This window comes from Myodes glareolus, chromosome 22, assembly GCF_982192425.1.
Source record: "Myodes glareolus chromosome 22, mMyoGla1.1, whole genome shotgun sequence".
Lineage (NCBI taxonomy): Eukaryota > Metazoa > Chordata > Mammalia > Rodentia > Cricetidae > Myodes > Myodes glareolus.
This window is the reverse complement of record NC_142047.1, coordinates 19,835,054-19,842,007: the sequence shown is the minus strand read 5'-3', so window position 1 is coordinate 19,842,007 and position 6,954 is coordinate 19,835,054. Positions and strand designations below refer to the sequence as shown.

General features: G+C 46.0%; 1 long non-coding RNA gene across 1 annotated transcript; it reads left to right on the top strand.

Moving 5' to 3' along the window:
* Positions 1-6,069: 6,069 nt before the first annotated feature.
* On the top strand, positions 6,070-6,753 carry LOC146890276 (uncharacterized). The gene is made up of 2 exons (XR_014998973.2): positions 6,070-6,130; positions 6,409-6,753. It is a non-coding gene; the product is annotated as an uncharacterized LOC146890276 (long non-coding RNA).
* The last annotated feature ends 201 nt before the right edge of the window (positions 6,754-6,954 follow it).

The following is a 6,954-nucleotide window of genomic DNA, read 5'->3' as shown; positions in this document are numbered from 1 at the left end:
TATACCCCCATACTCTGCAGATGAGAGAAAATGTGGGAAATTTTTCTGAGTCTGCCTTATTTTGCTTGGCATGATGGTCTCCAGTTCTACACATTTACTTTCATAATTTCATTCTTTATGGCCGAGCAAAACTCCACCTTGCATGTTTACCACACTCCCCTCGCCCCTTCATTTGCTGATGTCCAGTTGGACTGGTTCCCTGTCTAGTGCTGCATAGGCATCTCTGGGGTGTGTTGATTTGGCTTCCTTTGGGGTATTTATGCAAGAGTGATTTAGCTGGATCATCTAGTATTTCTATTTTCATCCTTTGAAGAGCCTCCATCCCGATTAGAATTTGAATTTTGAGCAGCATGCAATGAAGACTGAAAAGGAGGAGAAGCTATTTTTTCCCATTAGCTGCGCCAGGAGCAACAATTAATCCTTGCCTTCAAGCCAGCTTCTCTATGAGCTCCCCAGCCCTCCACTGGATGCGCTTCTAAAAGTTTACCATGGGGGAATCGGATGCTCCCAGTCAGGAATTTGCCCTCACGGTCAGGGTAAAGGCGACGCTTTTAAAGCAAATGTGGAAATAGTAAACGAGTGACCCAAAGGATGGAGTCAGGGGAAGTGACAACGGGGGGGGGGGGCTAAAGGAAAGAAAGAAAAAGGGGGGATGGGTAGAAATGTCGTGGAAGGGAGAGGAAAGAACAAGAGAATATAAACAGGTAAAGAAACAAAACCTAGCAAGCAAAAACCTGAAAGATCTCCTCATAATTAGAAAGTTTGAAAATAAACACAAGAAGGAATTAAAAAACAAAAATCCAAAACCCCTAAGAATTAAAAAAAAAAAAACCCTGAAAAGCAGTAAGGCAAAGTCATGATGCTAAAAGTACAACAGACATTAAAAGAGGAAGTATGGGGAGATGGGAAAAAGGAAAAAGAAAGAATAATTCTCTAACACCAAACACTGTGTAAAGTTGTAGGAATGTATGAAGAGATGAAGAGGAGAGAGAAAAAGGAAAGTTTATATATATATATATATATATATATATATATATATATATTCACACACACACACACACACAATAAAGTGTAATTGCTATAAAAAGTGCAGTGAAAAGCTTCAGAAGACAGACAGGAGGAATGAAGGACAGTGTGTGAGAACAACGTGCTTCTGGGTTCTCAAGGACTGGAGACTGCCAGCCCTGCGCATGGGCTGATGAGCCTGGCCTTTCCTGCGATGTAGGCCAGAGCTGAGCCTGTGTCGGAAGAGAGTCCCACATCTGCCGTGCTCCTCTTAGCAGAGTTTCTCCTTTTCATATTACCATCCTCTGCAGGCCACACTTGCCTGGGCAATCGGTGGGCTTGGCAGCCTTGTGCCCCCCTCCCCATATCTGCAGACTGGCTCGCTGATGTTCTAACTGGTGGTGGTGGTGGTGGTGGTGGTATGTCTCCCAAGTGCCGTGGGAGTGAGGAAGGCGTCCACAGAATCAGGTCTATACGGGCCCAGGACCTGCCTTGGTGCTTCCCAGTCCCGGAGGTATTGCTTACCTCGATGGAGGGAAATAGTTTGGGTGTCCAGCACTTTGCTGGAACTTCAGAGTTTTGGACTCAACAGCACTGAACACAGAAAGGCGACTCCTGAGGTTAGTCCGCACACTGACCTCAGGTTCAGCTTGCTACGTTCTTGGGTTATTCTCAGAGGATGAAGTGTGTGTCCTGACTCACCTAGCCAGTGTTACCTTTTCTTGTGGACTTCCTGTGTGCATCCACCCCTCTGGTTCTACCTGTTTTCAGATTCACACGGTAGGTCCATTTGAAAGCTTCCTCTCAAGGTAGCACCTGGATACTGCCCTCCAACTCTTATGGGGGTGTCTTAGGGTTCTCCAGAGCAGTGGTTCTCAACCTTATTAATGCTGTGACCCTTTAACAGTTCCTCATGTTGTGGTGACCCCCACATTAAAATTATTTTCGATGCTACTTCACAACTGCAATTTTGCTACTGTTATGAATTATAATGTAAGTATCTGTGTTTTCTGATGCTCTTAGGTGACCCCTGTTAAAGGGTCATTTGATCCCCAAAGGGATTGTGACCTACAGGTTGAGAACCACTGCTCTAGAGGAACAGAATGGACAGAATGAACCCATGCCTGTCTGTCTGTCTATCTATCTATCTATCTATTTATCTATCTATCTATCTATCTGAAGGGGACTTATTAGAATGGCTTATAGGTTGTGGTCCAGCTAGTCCAACAATGTTTGTCGCTCAATGGAAAGCCCACGAATTCAATAGCTTTTCAGTCCATGAAGCTGTATGTCTCAGCCTGTCTTCAGTATATGCCAGAATCCCAAAGAAGTGGGCTCTAGAGCCAGTGAAGGAATGAACTTGCCAGCCAGAGTGAAGGCAAGCAGGCAAGGAGCAAAAGCTCCCATGTCCTTTAGATAGGCTGCTACCGGAAGATGAGGCCTGAGTTTAGGGCGGGTCTTACCACTTCAAATTATCTAGATTTAAGGCGGGTCTTCCCAACTGCATGGGTTTTCAGATGTATTCAAGTTGACAACCAAGACTAGCCATTGCAGACGGTGAATAAGGGAGACCACAGGACTCACCATCACAAAACCTGGAATGGAATTCAGAGCATCTGAGAGTTTGTACCCAGGCTAGGATGTCAGCCAATCTCCCTTCACCTGAATCTCCTGGCTTACCTTGCATGAGACTGGTGCCCTGGTCCATGTGGTTGCAACTGTGTTTGTTGCTTATGTTTTGGGTCTTTCCCAGCTTCCTCGCAGTCCTTCTCAGCTGTTCTCCACCCCTTCTGTGTGTTTCCCCAGGCTTCCCTTTTCTCTGTTTGCAACAGAGTCTGCTCCTTCTTGTACCCACTCTTCTCACCGGGGCCATATGGAGGCAGCTTCTAGTCTTCCATATTACCTGGAAATCTGTTGTTTTTATTTATTATTGCAAGAGTGAGTGACAGGCAAGCTGTTGTACCAGTGATCTTACAATGGAGAGGCTTAAGAAGAAGGATATCAAATTTGATGCCGGCCAGGAGTGAGATCTGGTTTCAAAAACAATCAAAAAGACAGGGATGGTGGTGGCTAGAGACATGGCCTAATGGATAAAGTTGCGGTCTTACAAGTATGAACACCGGAGTTCAGATCCTCAGAACCCACATAAAAAAAGCTGGGCAGGTGTGGTGACTGCCCATAATCCCAGTACTTTGGGGAGGCAGAGGGGATCGCTGACAAGCAGACTAGCTAAAGCAGTCAAATCTGTGAGCTCCTGGTTCTGGGAGAGACTGTACCTCAGTGAACAAGGTGAGAAGCAATTCAGGAAGACAGCTGACATCAAGTTCATGTCTTCACATACACAAATACATGTGTATCCACACGTGTGGACATGCACATATGCATGATGTAATATATCCACACGTACTAGACAAAATGATACATGTTCATATATTCTATATTTCCGTAGGAACACTACCAAACAAAGATCAGCACAAAGGAATAATATCAAATCTAATTATTCCTCCGTAGAAGCTGCTAACACTTGGCATGTAATTTTCTAGATATTTCCTTATTTATATCGTGTATTCTCATTTTTCAGGGAAAGATAAGCTTAGGGAAGGTGGGTGTTTATATGCCCCCTTTCTCTCACCATTTCTGCAATTCTGTCTTTTTAGACAACGTCTGTGCAGCGCGGGCTAGAGGTACTGGGCTGCTGCAGCCAGATGGGGAGCAATGTCCTCGGGCTCCTACATGTGACTTTGTACTTCTCCAGCCAATGAAACCTCTCGAGCAAGAACCCAGTGACTGGCCGTGGTAGAACACACCCATAATCTTAGTACTCAGGAGTCTGGGGTGGGAGGGTTCGGCTGCCTGGGTTACATCCCTATGTAAAGAACCCCCCTCATCCCTGTCACACACCCTTCTCTCCTTCCATTTTCCTTTCCCCGAGAAACCTGTCTTGGGAGCCAAGAGACGTGAGTTGGCGCTGGGAAACTGGTACGGGGGTAGGCTGTGGAAGGAAAACATAAGGAACCCTGACAGAGCTCAGGACAGATGGACAGACTTTTCGATGCCGCATTCTGATGCCCAATGTAACAGATGACAATTAGCAGCCACCAGCTGTTAAGTGACTGTGAATAAAATTAGTCTTTTTTTTTTTTTAAACTCATTTAGCAAAAGCGTTTTAACAAACCCAGCAATGGATGTTTGTTGGCAGCCCAGGGGCTACGTGGCACTGGGAGGGGTGGTTATTTGCGGCAGATGAGGATCCTGCTGGTACCATCTCCCAGGTCAGCATGGGCTTCTCTGAATGCAGGGAAGTAGGCTCTGTGATGCAGCCCTCTAAGGCCTGACACTACAGAAGTTTCCTGTACAGTCTCTAGAGTCCTGGTCTTCCGGCTCCCACTTCATGTTCATTGTCTTCATGTTCATTGTCTTCATGTTCATTGTCTTCATGTTCAAAAGTCCCTAGGGAAGAACTTTTGAAAACGTGAGTTTGCGTCATGCCCGTGTTTAAAACCCTCCTATGCCAGCCAATAGCAGCACATAGAGTCTGCAGGACATATAGAGTCATCCAGCAGGGTACCAGGACATCTGAGTCTCCTTCCCCAGCGGCATCCACATCCATCCTTGATTGTTCGGATGTGGCTACACCTGCAACACGCCAAGGCGGTTTCCTGACTGGGATCCAGCTGTGCTTGCTCTTCTTTATCAACTTGACTGAATGCACACTCACTTCAGAGACAGAGGCACGCCTCTGGGGGGTTCAGAAAGGATTATAGAAGGGGAAAGACCTGCCCTGACTGTGGAGGGCACTACCCCTAAGTCCAGACAGAATAAAGTGGGAAGGAGAACGGCAGTTGAGCGCTTGCCTTCTTCTCTTTCCGATCCCTGGCCCACAGAATGTGCGCTGCTCCACCACACCTTCCTGCTAGGAGAGAAGGAGCCCCCTGAAGCCATGGGCCACAGGAGATTTCCCCAGCTCTAAGCTGTCTCGTCAATCGATTTGATAAAAACGGAGACAGGGCCATTGTTTCCACTTCTCCCTCTTCTAGGAACTCTTTTCCTGGGGATACACAGGGACTCTCTATACTCCAGGATAGTTGTCACATGCCATTTATTTTTTTTCTGACTGTCAGATGAGGTGTCCTCCTTGGCTTCCAGTTGCTCCTTTTCTGTCCAACCCGGTTTTATTTCTTTAATTTTGCGGGTCACCACGGTATGCATGGTGTTTCCTCTCTATTGTTTTTACTGCCATGTCCACGTGCATGCCTCAGATACAAGCTTCGAAAGGCAGGCATCTCGCAGCGAGGACAGTTCTAGCTCGTGTGATTTCATGTCACCTACCATAAAGAAAGAGTAACTAGTTTGGAATGATGGCACACACCTGCAAATTCCGGCTCTCCAGAGGCTGAGGTCGGAGGACCAGGAATGTGAAGCCAGGTTGGGCTACAGCCTGAGTTACAGAAGTTATGGAAGCAGGAGTAGGGGAGATGGTATAACTGGCAAAGTGCTTGCTGCACAAGCCCGAGGATCTGAGTTCAAGCCCCAGCTCACATAGATCGTGTACATGTAATCCAAGTGTTGGGGAGGCAGAGACAGAAGTCTATCTGAGGCTTGCTGGCCAGCCAGTCTAGCTGAGCCGTTGAGTTCCAGCATCAGTGAGAGGCCACCACACATGTATACAAACATGTATGCATACCTATGTACAGACATATACATATGCATAAACACACACACACACACACACACGCACGCACACACACACACCTCCCAAGGTAAAATTATCTCTCTCCAAAATAAATCAACCCAAAATATAATATACTGTAATAAGCAAAAAGATGCTTAATGCCTTTCCAGGACAAGCACTGTTTTCCTTTCTAAGTTCAAAATATGGAAGGGGACACATCCTAAGCCCCTTTCCTCCATGTCTTCAGACTTTGGTGTCAGGGTTGGGTATATCAATATATCTGTAAATCGTCTTTCTGTCCTGCATCCCAAGTGGGAGGGGAAAGAATTTGGCCATGACGTTTTTTCTTGGATACACACCATAACTATTAAGCCCCTCTGCTTCTTGTCGCAGGTGCAGGACTTCTGACCACCAGCACTTCCCTTTCTCTGCCGGAGAGCTCCCGGCCATCAGGTTGGTACTGGCACTCAAGCATGGTGAAAGCACTAGGGAGTTAGTGTTCCCTGCGCCCAGTCCTCATGCAATGGCTGATGGGGACTGGTAGGGAAATGCCCCAGTTGTCTTGCTTCAAGGCTACTTTCCATCATTGCTAAGAATTTCCCATCAGCCAATTACTCAAAGTGGTAATGGGCTTAGTATACATCCCGGATCAACTGTCTTTCTCCCCTATTCTACTACCTACATTTCCTGGGGTTATTAATCAAATGCATGGCTTGCACTTTTGTCTGAAGGGAGTTAAACATGAAGAAGGAGATGAGGAGGAGGAGGAGAAGAAAGGAGATGGGGAAGTGGCTCCGTTGATAATATGCTTGCCTTGCAACAAGAAGACCAGTTTGGATCCCCAGAATCCATCTACAAGAACACGCTGATGCAGCAATGAACCTGGAATCCCAGCACGGAGGAGGTGGAGACCAGAGGAATCAGTCCAGTAGAATCTGTGTGCTCCAGGCCTGCCTCAAAAACTAAGGTGGAGAAGGGATTAGGAAGATACCTGATGTCAACCTCTAGCCTCCACACTCATGAGAAATACATGTACACACAACATGAGTTAGAATAAAGATTCTGTGTTGTCCGTTATCATTATGAAGAAGTCATTGCCCCGTTCATGCTGTCTGTGGTACTATCCACTATACTAGCTGCCAGTGTGTACTGATTTACTTAGTAGCTTTTCACAGGTTTGGATTTCACATTTTAGTTAATGTGGAGCTTTAAATTACTTACTTAACTTTTACTTTTTATTTAAAAAGATTTATTTATTTTTATTTTATGTGTATGGA